This window comes from Chaetura pelagica, unplaced genomic scaffold (genome assembly GCF_000747805.2).
Source record: "Chaetura pelagica isolate M959 unplaced genomic scaffold, ChaPel_1.0 scaffold2, whole genome shotgun sequence".
Classification (NCBI taxonomy): Eukaryota; Metazoa; Chordata; class Aves; order Apodiformes; family Apodidae; genus Chaetura; species Chaetura pelagica.
The window spans coordinates 2,882,388-2,898,457 of NW_009952796.1; positions in this window are offsets into that span (position 1 = coordinate 2,882,388).

Below are 16,070 nucleotides of genomic sequence, written 5' to 3' on the forward strand. Positions count from 1 at the left end.
GAAGTTTTACTCCCAAATTTTACCTGCAGGTGTCTGTATCTTTGGGGTTTTCTGCTATCGAAGCAGACAAAATAATTTTGTAAGTGATATGTTTCGTTCTTACTTTCTGCTTTCTATTATTGTAGATCATTCTAGCTTACTCTATTCTAATTTCTTACTGCTGATAAAAAATTTGTTACAAAACAAAACCATAAAAAACCTTGATGTGTCAAACTTCAAAGGAACTAATCACAAATGTTTGTCCTTTCTGTTCATAATTTAAAATAAAAGTCATGGGTTACCTGAAAGGATGAAATCATTTACAGAACAAGTTAGCTCATGGTACTACAATTTTCTAATTAGTCTCAGGTTCAATTGATATCAGTATTGGTTTATGCTTTAGGGCATGAGCAGCACTGAATTAACTGAATAAACTTATTATAAACTGGTAATTAATGATAATTATAATATGGGAAGAAGAAGAGTGATATGATTGGTTAATAAGAGTGGTGAGTGCTGAAATTAATACAACATAATTTCCTGCTCAGTACATGTTAGCCTTGTAACTAAATTAGCATAAGTAATTTAAAAACATTTTCTAAGAAAACTGTAATTGCGATGAGGCGTTATGGCGTACTGGTTCACGTCTAGTTGCATTGATAGTAATCAGCTGGTATTACTTTAAGTTGATTATTGCCAATAAATCCAGATGTGAATGAACAGAAAAATTCATGCTTGAGGCATAATACTCTTTCTTCCCCATATTTTATAAAGCTGAAAATATACATTTTGCAAATAGTGAGAGGTCTTCTGAGCTAGAAACCAGTGGAGAGGACCAAACTGATCAAGGTCATTAACCAAGGACCACGGCTCCATTAACCAAAGCTGGAAAAGCATAGTGATGTTCCTGCCAAAACCTTGCAGAAAAGGGACAAAGTGACAAAAGTCCCTTTTGTCAGAACAGGAAAATGGAAAAAAGTTTTATACAGGTCAGCTTTCAGGTTATAGGCCTCAAACTGTTCTTACAAAGCTGTACATTTCAAGTACCAAGAGCAAGTATTTAATGAACTGTAAATGACTTATCTGAATATGCTTTTCAAAAGTATAAGGAGATCATTAACTTACTGCTGACCAGCCACCTGAGTTGAGTAGGAGAATGAGCTTAACTTACTGGGTCACTGCGCAGTACTCATAATAGTTTTTTTCTTCCCTAGCACCTCATTGCAATATTGCATGTGCTATGGGTACAAGTTCCACTGTAGTGCTTGAGTTGTACATACACTTATATCTAGAAGAAAAAGAACTACTCAGGTTGCTTATTGTGAATATACTCTCTCTCCTGTAGCATTTTCATGGCCCAGGGAATTTCTGGTAGAAGAGTGCAACAATCAGAACATTTTTCTGTAGTAAAAGATATAACTTCTTGGTGCCAAAGACATTTTGTCAATGTGACAGTTGCTACTGCCAAAAACTAAAGACAAACAAAAGGCCCTCTTTAAAATAGATGGAGAAAATTGTCCCTTTCATTATTCTCTGGATCAGTAACAGATGTTTCAAAGCACATCATTTCAATGTTTTCTATATGAAACTGCTTCCTTTTAAGTTTACAGCAATGTTTCACCCAGAAACAAATTTGAACTTTACTTATTAAAAAAAAGAAGAAAACAGAACAAAATAAAAACAAACAAACAAACAAAAAACCAACAAAAATCCAACCCCAAAAGTCAGAAATTAAGCATTCTATTCAGTACAAATTGACAATTTTTCACTTTTCAATTAACAATTATAATTTTCAAGGGAAATTTTCTGCAAACTACGTGGTTGTTTACATAACTCTAACGCGTCTTTAGTGATGTAGAAATCAACAGCACTTTTGCTGTACACCATGTTGCTCCTAAGGTGAATTTCTTATCTCCACCGTACTCAGGCAGAGGGAAGACATAGATATTCAACACATTGCTGTCTTTCACTCTTTAGCACCCTGATCTATGAACCTCAAGGGATTTACTGAGAAATCAGTATATGAAGGTAAGCAACTTAGCCAATGCCACATAAGAAACCTCAGGAAACCTCCTGCCTTATTCCCCACACATTCTGTGGTCTAGCTCCTCTGCAAAACAAAGCTGGCGATCTTCCAGAAAAGGTTTCTCTCTTTACAACATCCCTGATTCATCCCTGGAGCAGGTTTCCTCGTGTGCTGAACAAAGAAAGAAGTCTGATGAAAAATGTATTGCTCTAAATAATTAAATATTAGGAAACGTAAATAAAATAAAGTTAGATTGTAAGTAATCTTATTTCTGCTATTCTAAGATTGAGTTCTTTGACTTACTACTTACACATTATTGAATGGCTTGATATCACATTTCCTTTGTAAGATGTATACAGAAGATCTGCTCTTTCTCTCTCTTTCCCTGACGAACTTTCAAGCAAGTTTTACACAGGCTCTACAGATGGGTACATAAATGGAAGCAACTCTGCAGCTACTCTGTGTTTGCAGTGTTTGTGCTCAGGGCTTCTGTGTGCATCTAGTCATGGATGTGCAGATCACGCACAAACCATTTCAGAGGCTGGGAACCTGGCCTCGACTTCATGACTAATGAATGTCCCCAGGGGCTGTTACTGATGTACAAAGTTGTGCTTTCAAAGATTTTATTGCAAGTAAATGCATATTGAGACAGAGAACCCTCATGTTTTAATGACTTTTTGAAATCTGTTGCAGGAGGAAAGACTCTGTGGGCTTGAGCAGTGAAAAAAGCAGCCCTGAGAATATAGGTCAAGACATTAATATAAATTTGATCACTTCCTTTTTATTCACCAACATTCCTCACAATAAATCAGATCACCTCCTCACCCGGACACCCCCTGCACACTTCACCCTTCCTGTCCTGATTTTGGATCACCGAATGTAAATCTGTGACAAGGGTATCTATATATAATATTAATGGTGCTGAGGAGTGTTGGTGTGAAGCGTGAGTACTCACCAAGTAAGGAGTGATCAGAGCAGGGCTGTTCATCCTCTGCAGCATGCTCTACATCATCTGCAGGACAAATGTAACATCATTAGGCAAAAAAAGGCAGCCATTCTGCAAGGAAATGGCTAAGTTGGAGGTACCAATCAATCTCACCAAGCAAGGTTCCCTGTGATACTGTCAGAAGCAACAGACAAAACAGATTGCAGTGTAGATCACAGGGTGGTAAAGAAAAAGAAAAATTAATAAAAAATCCCCTTCTCCTCTACCCCTTTCCCTATTCCTCCCCCCACTATCAAAGATTAACTCATATAACCAGTTGTTGCTGATCTGAATCCATTTACCAGATAGTCCAGACCTAGCTGCTTTATGCTTAAAAGCACAGGACCAAGCATTGATGTTTAGCTGTTAATTTAGTAAGACATAAAGTACCTTCTGAAGGCAGGGTCTATCAGTATAGTAATGGGCTGTATTAAAGTCAATAGATATGAATTGTGAGCTTAAAAAGAGTCAATAATGGGCTTCTGAAAAGAAGTTGCAATAAATAAATAAAAAGTAAGCTAAAGCAGTTCCAGTTATCATCATTATTTAAACTCAAATTGCAATGAAATAATTTTCTCTGATATTTACAAGTCTTATTGACTTTTTAACTTGATAAATGTCTGCTTTCAAATTACAGCTTTCTCCATATCTAGGACCCGTAGACACACATATCAAAGTCAATGGAAAGATTTGTGCAATGAACAGTGAATGAGACCAATCATAATACCAAAACAAGGCAATAGTACTATTTTTGTATCACACACATCCAGACTGCTTTGCTGGTGAATGGAATTTAAGTGCAACTATATAGATTTTATAAAAAATGTTCTTCCAAATATTCTGTATTGCCTAAATATGTTTTTATTAGTAAAGAACCAGAGAGACAGAGAGCATTAATTTGGTTCCCATGGATAGACTAATTTAAAAAAAACCAACAAACAAAACCAACAAACAACAAAGAACCAACTTGCATTAATATGCACAGGCTAGGAGTTCTGCTGTTTGACCACAATTGATGTTTCTTCTACCAGGAATGTATTTTTAGAATCAGCAAGGGTTAAATCTTCCATTCGCTGTTTCTGTTCTTGTATCAAGGTCAGAATGAGCAGGTAGCCCAGTTCACAGTTTGCAGGACTAATAAATCTTTTCAAAGGTCAACATCTGCAGTCATTATCAACTAATCAGTTTTAATTTGGCTTTTAATATATAAACACTTGGGATCATGTAGAAAACATCATGCATGTTGTTTAAATCTGTTTTTTTTTATTTGTTGTTTGTTGTTTTTTTAAAATCTCTTGTTTTACTCAGTTAATTAGTATTTTAAATAAAGGAAATCAATAGGTGCATTAAAGGTGCTTACTTCAAGTCTTTCTTATTTTCACAAAATATTAAAGATAACAATAAATAGGTGTATTTTTTTTCCTGTGAGGCTTTTATTAGAGCTGCTGCCTCTCTTACGAGACTAATCAGATCAGCTGTGGTGTAAATCACTGTACGTTGATCCACTTGAGAACTGACTTGATCCAACTGACTTTCAACTATTGTAAATACACTGTTCACTATTTAGGTTATTTAAATCTCGAGGAACAAGAACAGAAATGTGAAATATCAATGTACAACATTTCCAAGCACAGGGTTTGAAAACTTTGAGAAATGTATTTTTTAAATCACAAGATTTGAAGAGCTCCACTTTAACTTATTTTGTTTGTTTGTTTTCAAGAGCTAAAGCTGATCAAGACTTCAGCTCCTGAACACCCAGAAAAGCTGGCATCCTCAGCTGCACAATGACATTCTCTTCAAGTGTTACATCAGCTACCGAGGAAATGGGACAACATTTGAATTTCTGGGACCATTTTCTGGAACAGCTTGGGACTCTTGCAGAGGTGTGCAGCCTAAGTGTTAAACTTCTAGACTCATTACTTGTTTCTAAGTATTAAACTTTCAGACTCATGACTTGCTTACCTACAGCTTGAGAAAGATGCCATACTTTCCCATACTACTTACTGGTTGTTTAGACCATATGTGTCACGAACAGGCAGCAGATGAACACTTTCTGGGGAACATAAGACTCAGGAAACCATATGTCTGTTACATCCAGAAGGAACCTTAACTTTGCGTGGCAATTGCAAACTTACTTTGCCTTTTAAATGTTTCAGGTATAAGGATGCAAAATTCAGTAAAATTAATACAAGAGCCAATAGAGTATTGGATGAGATGTATGTGTCACAAAAGTAATGAAAACCTTGAGCGAGTAATAGGTGAGGTTTATCATGGTGGAAAAATTAACACAGGATCATACTATGAGAAGTTAGTAGACATAGAAATGACTCACTGTGAAACTTTTTCCTTATCTTTTTTTTTTTTTTAAAAAAAAAAAAAAGCTGTAAGTGTATTTTATACAGGGAGATATTTCCAAGGTTGATTTTGAATAATTTATTCTGAGGGATGGACTTCTCTTTCTTCAAAGTCATTGAAGACAGAACACTTGGCTCTGAAGAATTATGAGCAAAGATTAAAGGAACTATGGGGCCAATGTTGCTCTCATTGAAACCAACAGGAAACTTTCTATTGATTTTGGGGGCTGGATCAAGCTCTTTATCCTTTGTATATGTGACCTTTCCCATAATGCTATACCATCACATTTAAATATCTGCAATGGGAACAAATGAAGAGAAAACAAGTACTGCTTCTGTTTTTCAATTGAGGAGCAGTAAATTGTGTTACACCTGTTTGGTCATAAATACACCCATGAACATTATGAACCAAAGTTTACTGATATTGGAAAATTACTCACTTCACTTCAGTTGACGTTGGAACAATTGCACAAGACAAATCATTAAAAGATGCAAAAATATGACACTGCATTTCTACCCCATCTTCTGGTCATTTTTACTCAAAGATGATTTGCTAAAACAGCAAGAGTGGTTTTATTTGGAGTAAAGGAAGTCAATGGAGAGTTTAAAACCTGACTTAGGGATAAATAATAAGAATAGACTTCTGGACAAAAGAAGTCAGGAAAGCTCAAGAAGCTGGGACAAGGGCTGGACTGCTGCTCCAGTCCAGCTTTTGTCTCTAGACTTTGGATGTCGGCCATAGCAAGTTGCTTATGTAAGCTGCTCATGAATATAATGAGTAAGGGCTTCCACCTACTGTCTTCTCCATTTTCCCCCACTGTGATAATTTTAATTCTATTTGAGCCTTTTCCATCGTTGTATATGACACTGTAAGTCACTCTTGTACTGAAACTATTGAAGCTGTATAACTATATAAGTCCTTGAAAATGAATGCTACATTATGTGTAGGGATTGTCTTATCACTTACTGTACAGTTGAGAGATAATAAATCTAATTGATTCTCCCCTCTGTTATCTTAACACCTGAGTCCAGTGCTAACTGTACAGCAATATTTAAATGACCACAACACAAAGTCAACATGATGCTGTGGAAAAGAATAGAACAATATTCTTAATTCTGAAAGCCTGTATTGATAATCAATTGAAATGCAGGAGCAATTGAAGAGCTGTCCAGTTTTCAATTGCAGTATAAGTTGGGAAACAATTTGAAAATAATGGCTCATACAAAGAGTTTTTGAAACAGTCAATATGGTCTTCATGTGAAGGACAAATAAGAATCTGGCAGCCTCCCCATTGTTCAGCCTTTGTGCATTAGACATTATCTGCAGGACTCACCGCAGTGGCCCAACTGAGATCAGAATTTGCAATCTTTCCATGTGATTCCAACAAAAATGTACTTAGTGAGATACTCATTCTGGAGGCATATTGAATGAATGCATACCAGCATTACCCTGAGCATTATATCCAATACACTTACATTCAAACAAAGCTTGCCTTAGTGAACTGACCCACATTTGAAATGCTTAATACCTGTTGTGTGTTTTTATTATTTTACTGCCTTACGCACTATTAAAGGCAAGGATTTTCACAGAGTGTAGTTCACTGATGTCAAAAAAAGTTTTCTTGCACACCAAACATCATGATTTGCAGGCAATATTCATGCAGGCTCCCTTTGATAGAAAGGAGCATTTCCAAAGCTTGGATCTCAAGCTGAATTAAGACACAAATCTGCCTTTCTCTCTTCTGATTGTCTTTGAAAAGTTATTGATATTTAGACAAGAAGTATTCCAGTCTGGATTATTTTCCATGGGAACCTCTGGCTGTAAGCTAAGCATTTTTCTCATGACATCCTACAAATGATTCTCCCTGGTGTGACTGAGGACTAGTTTCACACCTTCAGCTTCTTATGCTTCTCTGAGATAGTCAAAGGTCATCACCATGAGAACTGTGCCTTGAGAGAGAGACTCCAAAGGGGAGGACCAGTGTGGTGAGGTGGAGTAGGACTTAAAATTCAGTAAAGGAGCATTTAAATTGTTGATCTCTCTTAGAGTTTTACTGCAGCTGTCCTACGAAAACAATATTTTAAACAATGAAGATGAGGATCCAAGCAGTGAGCGTTCTGGTAGTCCGACATTTCTCTAACTTTCACTACATGGTAGTGAAGGAAAACTCCAGGAATACTGCACTGTGTTGTTTCCATTGAAAAGAAGAATTTAAAATAAACCAAATTTTATTTAAAAGGTCAATGAATTCCAAAGAAGGCAAAAATTATATTCTGGACCTCAGAAAAACACTGGAATTACTATGGATTTGGAAAAATATTGATGTAACTAAGACCACTGAAATCTCTCTTCATGGGGGTGTTCTGTGGATGTATAAATATAAATTACTACGTGCCTACATAGAGGAAGTGTGTGTGTTTTTACAGCAACAGAATAGATAAGAGTTAGTTAGCTGTTTTTCATATTCCCTATATGCAATTTTCGAAGTCTGTGTCTATGAATTTTTTTCAGTTACAATTCTACTGTTTTACAAATTTCAGTTAAAAAAGTGATCTGGCAAATTATACCTTCATGGTATTTTTATTTACCCTACGGCATTAGCTGAGTATTTTTTCCCTATTCAATGTGAAGTTGTAAAATGTTGCCTGAATCTGAAATAAGGGGGTTTACTTGTGCAACGTGGAAATAAGGGAAGGACAGTTAAGTTTTCAGTTCTCTTGTAATGCATTTCTACATCAAAGATTGTTTTCTGCTCTGTAACAAGGAAAGGTCTTGGCTGATGTAAAAAAAGATACACTTTTGGTATTTAGAAAGGCAGGTCTTCTTGCAGGGATGCATATCTGCATGTTTATGGATCCCCAAAAAGAAGTGTGGTGAAAGGAAAGGAAAGGAAAGGAAAGGAAAGGAAAGGAAAGGAAAGGAAAGGAAAGGAAAGGAAAGGAAAGGAAAGGAAAGGAAAGGAAAGGAAAGGAAAGGAAAGGAAGAGTAATGCACTGAAAGGAAAGGAAAGGAAAGGAAAGGAAAGGAAAGGAAAGGAAAGGAAAGGAAAGGAAAGGAAAGGAAAGGAAAGGAAAGGAAAGGAAAGGAAAGGAAAGGAAAGGAAAGGAAAGGAAAGGAAAGGAAAGGAAAGGAAAGGAAAGGAAAGGAAAGGAAAGGGGAAGCAGATTAATGCTCTGGGTTTAAGAGAACTGAGGTCTTCTCCAGGTTTTCAACTTCCATCTGCAATGGCAAACAGATAAAAGCAAACAGTCAGGTAGAAGTCTTGACAGTAGAATAGTTGGACCAAACAAAGCCTTTGCTGTTTCAGTGTCAAAGCACCACACTCAAATACAGTGGAAAAAAACCCCATATTATCTCCTTAAAATAATTTTTATAAGGAACTAAAACATGGTCCATGATTAATGGCATAGGTCCTGTGATGTTGTTAACAGACTTAAAGTCAAAATGCATTTAAAAGCTTTGCCATATTTGCTTTTATTTACCCACCCATTATAGGTATTCTTCAAGCTATACCCTATCCACTGCACCTTTGGATTCAACAAAATGTTTATGTAGTAAACCTCTCTTACTTCCACTGTTTCTGAAAGAGAAAAAGTTGTTTTATCTTGGGTTAGCTTTGAAACCATATTAGTTTTTCTTTGGAGGCCTAGATGGAATTTCTTAGCTGATTGCTTACGACATAATTAGCCAGCAATCCAGCATCAAGATAGACTGTGCAAGTATTTGTATTGGAAAAATATAGTGAATTCTAGAAAAGTTAATCAAATGAGATTTATACCTCCAAAATCTTTACAATTTGAGAATAAGCCTCCCTCCAAAAAAACCCAACCATATACAGCATGTCTTCTGTTGCACATGTAAAATTAAAACAGGTCACTATTTCAAATTCTTTACTCTGATATTTACATCATCTCTAAGTGAGTAAAGCAACATCCAATAACCTTTTAAGACATTTTTAGCCCTTATTATTTTACCTCCATGCTAGTCCAAAGCAGTGTGCTGAGTTTGGATCAGTACTGATACTGAGGGGAAGGGAGGTGAGGGATGCTGGGGATGTCCAGCACCAGAGCACAGTGCTGTCCTGGGAGAAACACCTTCCTCATGTCCCTGTGGTCGGTGCTGTCCCAGACAACGCTGCCTTCTGTGAGCCAACTCTGGCTCTGCAAGTGGAGACACAGCCTTTTCTGTTTTTTAAGACTAAATCCACCGCTCGATTGCTGCCCTCTCATGTCCTAGGCAGCAGTTTGTATTTCTCTCCCCTCTCGTCCTTTTTCTATTTGCCTGTACCAATTTCTAAGGGGAGCTGGAGGGAGCGAGGCAGAAGAACATGTTAGTCCACAGCTGCCTATCAGTGGAGGACAGTGGGTTTGATTAAAGGGGAGCTCCCTCCTGGATTTCACACATCACATCAATCACATTGATCAGCCCCCAGAAAGGCAACATATTGTCTGGGAATAAGCCAAGGAGGGATATCAATTTCACAATAGCACTTATGTCTTTCAGCCAAGAACTGGTTTATTTTTGGCTACTGAAGGCAGAGACTCACTCTGGAGCTCCATTTACATCCAAAGATTTTCACTGCTCACTTGCTATTTCACTAGCAAGTTGTACTAACTTTTGCCTGAAATTTGGAGTCCTAGATGTGATTTCTAAAGTAGAAATAGCAGCTTCTGCTTGCTCTCCATATCCAGCGATGGGACTTTCTGGCTGTGCACCTACATAACTTCTTTCTTCCAATGCTATGCAAAAATGGAGTAGCTTCAGGAGTGCTCGCATTTTTTTAATGCCTTTCCTTATAATCTTTAAGAAAGTGCTTGAGTCCCTAGGTAAAACTATATATAAAATTAATATTGATGTTATTCCTTCATCTACATGACGTGGTATTATATGCCCATTGTTTTGACATACAATTCGTTAATACAATTTGCAGAAGAACTCTAAGAAAGCTATCTCATTTTATAGTATCTACTCTTCCTGGTCCCAGATATTCCACTTTTATGGATATGCTGCCTTGTCAGATAGAGTTTTGATTTATTATCTTTGCCTGTCACTTTAAAGAAATCATGCTTACATATTGTTTTATATCACACTCCCAAGGAGGTTTCATCTAGTTTGTTGACATAATGAATCCTACACCCCATGATTAATTACTTGTATTATATTATTATATCCACCTACATTTACCCTGGCTACCTTCTCAATAATTGGTGCTCTGTAAATGTATTTGAGAGTGCCTCTGTGTGTGTGAGAGAGAACTGGGGCTCAGTTAAGCTGCAAACTGCTGTAGTGAAAGACTGTAGGAATTAACAAAATGACCTCTCCATCATTAAAAAAAAAAAAAGGATTTGAAATAGAAAGCAAATAACCAGTATGGTATTCCTCTCACATAAAATCCTGATGACTTCACTGGTTTTCTAAAATAGCATGTATCTCATTAAATATCTTTTTTTTAAGGCTAGTTAACATCTAGTACTCAAATTGTTATTCACCCCTCACTATCACTACTTACTGAATTATTTAACCACAGTATGGCCACAACAGCATTTAAGAAGGAAGATACAGCCTGGCTGCCCCTGTGGCATGCTAGAAAACAGTATTTTTAAAAGAGCTATTTTAACATTTGCTGTGATGCAAAGCCTACCAGCTCCACAGTACACCACAGATTTGCCCCCTCCTTTCATGTTTGTTAGAGAGTCAGAGAGAGATTAACATCTCCATTGTTTAATAGAAGAATTTAGCTAATTTTATTTTTCAGTAAGAAGGTGAAAGACAAACTATGTACTTAGCTAACTTTTATTCTGGAAGTTCACAAAATACTCTGATTATGTTTCTTACAGCCACTTCTACATAATCCTGTCTCAATGTACTATTTTCATAATAACACTAAAGTCATAATTCAGAAAATTAGGGCACATGCAAGTTTTAATTTTATTTTGTATCAGAGGAATCCAGACTACCTTCTTAAGGTTTTCCTTAGTAAATACACAAAGTTTACCTTAAGTGCTGTGGTCAGAAAACAGCAGAACACTATTTTTTTTCTGTACAGTAATCAGGAGGACATAATCCTGTTTCCAATTATTTGAGCAGACGGTCAGCTAGTAGAAGATGTTATTACCTTGCATTCTTGAAATTGGTGTAGCTAAATATGCTTTTTCTCTGTCAGTACTACTGTACTACAGACACAATGAGAGGCAGTGTAATCTGATTTTTTAATTACTTAAAATAGGTCCTAAAACATCAAAGACACTGGCCAACTTTCTAGTGCTATGATATTTAATTACTTGTAGGCATTTTTGTTTTTTGTCTTTTCATCTCTAAGCATACCAAGTAAAAATATAATATTTAGGCATACATTATCAAATTACGTAATGTTTAAGGAGTTTGGGGATCAGGTGTTTTCCATGTGAGAATTTTAACAATAAATTTTTTATAAAAAGATACAGTTTCATGCACATAAGACATCATCTTATTAATTCTGTTAAGCAACCTGGAGGACTGCATTTTCATCAGCTTTGAAAGGAAAATCGATGACATTTTATCGCTCAATTTCGGGCTTTTAAAATTTAATTTTTAATTTTTTCTTTCTCAGCATCCCAAATCATTGTTTGTTGTGTTGTAACTGACGTATTCTGAAAATTTCTGTGTACTCTGCAGGTATGTGTTTTAGCATTACTAAACACACTTAGAATACATCTCCTGCAGACTGTTAGCAGGGTTTTCATAAAATAGTTATAGTAAGAAAAGGTAAATATTTTAGATAAATGAATATGAATTAACTACGTTTGCAGAACTAAAACTGCAATGCTTGCCTACGCTGCACCCAGTAAATTCCCCATGTCTTCTTTTTATTTTTCCCTGAAATATCTACATCATATAAATAATCTCAAAAACCAAATGAAACAAAAAAAAACCTCACCAAAAACCCAACAAAAAGCCTGCCCCATGGTATCAGGCAATATGAAGTAAAGCTATTATTTGCTTAAATGACTTTCAGAGCCTTCGATAATTTATCATCAATTTCCCTGAGTTCCTTGACTTTCTTCATCTTGATCTCTCCCATTATATATATCCACCATTTCAATATGTAGCCAATATTATCATACTCCGAACCAAGTCAGCAGTTTTGACGTCTTCATTTCAATGTCCTTTTCTGTACCTTCAGCAATGTTAATGTTACAAATTACGGGAGGGTGTATTAATAGCCATACCCAAGAAGCAGAAAGGAAAGTGCATTTTTTTAGACTAAGTACTAACTTGGGATTTCCCGGGCCCATTGCGGAGCTGGCGGAGCCCTGGCTCCTCCGTTGTGATGATAATGGATTCCGTGTTGTTGGCTCAAAGGTCAACGGGTCACCGTAAGCTCCTTAATGGACTGTGAAATAACTTTAACTGCATTAACCTCTCCGGATCACATGGGTGGCACCAACATCCACTCCTGAAATTCTCATTCGCTTATAGAGACAATACCATTAGATTATTATATTTTCCTTTTGGAATAGCAATAGGCTCAAAGCAATTATGCAGCTAAGCGTTTCCATTAAGCGAATAGGGCCTTAAAGAAGATTAACTGGAGCTTCTCCGGCATTCACTATAAAGGTGGAATAAGTCTAAAGATTTCGGCAGAATTCAAATCTGCTAAAACCCCTATCTGTGATATCATGGTGCTCTAAAGTATGAAGTCATTAGCTGAAATAGAAACGTTGCAGCCATGTTTGCGGAGGCAGGTGAGGTTGGGTGGCTGTTCAAACTGAGCACCTGTCTTTGCGTTTTCTCTGTGTTTGCTCTTAAGGTTATGAGAAAATTGGCACTGAAAAGAGCAGGAGGAAGACTGCCTTCCCACAGCCATCAGCAAATTATTTTAATCCAGGCCCCATCTTTTCTGAGAGTTGAAAATCTCACCTGCCAAGCGAGGGCAGCCCAGCCTCAGCCCCACTGCAGGACCACTGCTGCTGGAGTCGGGCTGAGGTATGGATGTGCACCACGGCTGCATGCCCATGGGAAGGATATCCCTAAGCCTGATAGGCCCAGGGCTGGTCTGTGGGTCACTAGAAAGCCAAGGCAGAGCCTCATCTCTGGATGTCTCCATTTTGCTGTGTTGATGGGTAGCCTTCAGGCTGAGAAAACCATGGCTCAATTCATCACAGCCCTATTCAGACATGCTAATGTTTAAACTTCCAAGTCAATTAAACTTGAGTGTGTGTAAAGAGCTAAAGGCTTACTTAAGTGATACGGTAGAGTCTTTCATCCCTCAAATTACCCACAAAAAAAGATCTACTGATGGTAATGTCAGCCTTTCCTTGTGCCAAGTACAATCAAAAACATACAGGAACAATACCATGAGCACAGCTTTCAGGTCATAATAATTACACACGTTGTTGTAACAGTTTGCTTATTTTGTTTTAAATTAAAAAAAAAAACACCTAAGTACTCATCCCAAATTCTAGGCACTTAAATAAATTAGAGAAAAAAACAGCACCATCTTCTTAATCACACAATAGAAATCCATTAAAAGCAATTGTGAAGTCACAGAATCATAGAATCATTTAGGTTGGAAAAGATCATTCATTCTTTTAATTTCATGGCAAAATAAGAGAGATACTGGTAGGATCTAGGAAAACTGGAATTTAATGACTGACCAGTAAAACCTCTAACTGTCCCTTCATTTTGAATTTGAAAGAGTAGTTAGGCTGTGATAATGAGTTGGTACACTAAATACTTGGAAAAATTTAAAAACTTGAGATAGTGTAAAATGATCAGATTATTTTCTAGTAAAATTGGTTTGCAGAGAAAAAGGAACTTCAGTTAAATTATTTCTTTGAAAGGTATTAAAAAACACCATAGTAACTCAAAACTGATAATAACCCTAGCACATTTTCTTCCATCACCAGGAAATTGATTATAATATAACTTGATAAGTTATTTCAGCATTAAGATACGAAAAAGTATTTCTGTTCTTGGCTTAAATACTTTTGCTTTCAATATTTTTCCTTGAAATATAAGTTATTTTCTGTGTGAAAAATCCCAAACAACCCATTTCTCCATTCAGCAATTCTAGTTAGTGAAGACAATTTTCTGATTTTTGTGGACTTCATCTTATGGTTTTCTTGCTCAAGCTTCATACTAATACTGACAAAACTAAGATTATGCACTTTAAATTTTATTAATATGTTGGGGTTTGTCTCAGCAGTCCCAGTATGATGCATGCAGATTCAGCACTATGAAGCCATTATAAAAAAAAATAGGGAAAGGCCAGGTGATCAATTAAAATTTACTATAGGGCTAAATAATGGACTGAGGAGAAATTTTGACATCAGTCTTCATGGGAAAGCTTTATGGTAAAGGAAAACTACTATTTAAAGTAAAATGCTAATCTGTGCATGCAGATACATGTAATTCCCATGACCACATGCACAAATGCACCTAAAATATGTTTGTCTCTATTTTTAATAAGATATGTTAGCAGAAGGAAAAGAAGAAGTAGACACCGTCTGCCAGATTTTAGCAAAATAAAGAAAGTGATGGGATATGGATTTTATAAAAGAGGCAAACAGAAAGGAGGCTGAGGGATTGATATTTTTCCCAGCCCAGGAGAAGAAAGGCAGTTCTACACAACAGGACTGCCTGCACCCTTTTTCACAGGTGGCGGTGCTTGAGCAGCTGAAATCTTGAATGGCTCTAGCTCTGCCTCCTCCTGGCTTCTGCCTTCCAACCTGCTGTTTAGATTTCTGCTGCTCAAGGATTTTTTTCCCTCTTTCTTCTTTACACCATTTCTGTTCCACAGTCTTCAAGGGCACATCAATTTAAGCACTATTTGAACATTTATTTCAGCCCATTCTTCCTCACTGATTACATGCCAGTTCTCCCTTCACTATATTGCTTATGGCTTGTTATATCTGATATTAAGTCTTAGAAAGTGCCATCTATGGATGAGTCTCTCCTTGTGTTTTAACTCTGTTGAGTTTGAGTCTTTCCCAATTCTGTGAGCCCAGAGTTGAGCCCAAAACAATCTGGACCTTCACAAGCCAGGAGATATATCTATTGTCCTGCCCTATCTCTGCTTCCCTCCCGTTTCTCAGCACCACAGCACTGTCTGTATATTCCTGTGATCCCAGCAACCCCCTGTGACCAGGCATCTGCCAGCAGACTTGTCAACTCTTACATGCTATGTGTGAAACTCAATATTTTTTTGCACCTCTAACATACCTGCCATGATTTTTTTCTCCCCTCATGGGTAAAAATCACACCACTCTCATTTAATGCAACTGACATTTTAACCAATATTAAGGTTTTCTCCCGACTTTTTTTTCATTTTTATTTTGAGGGAGGGTGGATGGCTTTTAGCATCTGTCATGCTGAGATAGACATGTCAGCCAAAATCTAATGTGTCTTTGCGTGTATTTGGCAGATGCAGAGTGTAGACTGATTTACTGGATGGGACCTTATTCTGAGCACCTACGAGTCTCACAGAAGTTGAAAACACCTTAGGAACAGCTCTAGAGAGAGGAAGGTAGGAGATTGTTGTCCATAATTTACCCCAGCACCTTTGCCCACAGCAAGCTTAAAGCAATGACATCTAATAATAACCTGAAAACTTGGACCTGTCAAGAAATTGCAGAGGCCCAGTCATGCTGTATTTTGGCACTCACTGTTTACAAAACATGGCACAAGTGCAACAGTAGTAAGTCCTCAGAACTACTTTATGATTTTGTACTTTCAAGCAAATTG